Below are 1,141 nucleotides of genomic sequence, written 5' to 3'. Positions count from 1 at the left end.
GTATGTAAGTAATTTAAATTTACGTTTAAATACGAATAATTAATAAGTAAATAGTGCTGGTAGTAAATATGGTAATGCGCAAAATGGTGATGGATGTGAGAGCAGACCAACTGGCGCAAAAAGCTGCTCTCACTAAAACGGACACACACACGGCACACTAGACGGCCCCTGACTATAGCAGGGTGCCACTCTCATATATCCGGCGAAAAATCAGAAGACACAGTAATGAATAACAAGATAATAAGAATAACAGTGCGCTGCAGGATTGCACAGCCTAATTCCGCCATCCCCATTTTTTCATCGATCGTCAAGGCGCACAGACTCTAGGCACCGCTATTTGGTGGACGTTCCATGTACCCGGATGAAGCGGTTCGATTCCACATTCTTTATTCGAACCGCAAGGGATTGGAACATGCTTCCTGAGTCTGTGTTCCCCGACGAGTACAATCTGGAGGTCTCCAAGAGAAGAGTGAATAGGTACCTTCTAGGGAAGCGCGCTCCACCTTAGACCACATCTCAGCTTACCATCAGGCGAGATCGTGGTCAAGCGCTTCCCTATCATGTATAAAAACTAAAAAAAAAGGAAATGGCAACAGCGCTACGAATCTTCCAACACGGGTTCAGTCACCAAGACCTTTCTACCGACCGTCTCCCTTGCGAGGCGTGTACTCAAGGAGACAATCGTTAAACCGATTCTGATCCAAGTCTTTACTGCCCATGGAGGATTCGCGGCTTATCTACATCGTTCGGCTTATTACTATTAACTCCCGAAATATCACATTGGCGACAAGGATGGGATAAAATCTATGCATTTAAATTTTTAAAAACAAAGTGGTTTATACAATATGTCGATTGGTAAGATATCGGAATTCAATGTACCCTCTATGCAAACATGACAAATGGATCAAATGTTTCGTAGTTTATTCGAATGGGTCACGTGGTTATTCGTTGTTAAAGGATAAGGGTAGTCTTTAGTCAGGCATGTAGATCAGATGGCACATACTATTCGACTGCCCAAGATTTGGTACGGATAGACTCTCATATGAAATTCAGACTCAAACACAACTGAGTCGCGAGTCTCTACCCAACATCGTGGAGACTGAGAGTCTGAGAAAACCATTCTCGGTCTTTGCAGCCAAAG

This window comes from Zerene cesonia, unplaced genomic scaffold (genome assembly GCF_012273895.1).
Source record: "Zerene cesonia ecotype Mississippi unplaced genomic scaffold, Zerene_cesonia_1.1 Zces_u003, whole genome shotgun sequence".
NCBI lineage: Eukaryota > Metazoa > Arthropoda > Insecta > Lepidoptera > Pieridae > Zerene > Zerene cesonia.
Note: the sequence above shows the minus strand (reverse complement) of the source record.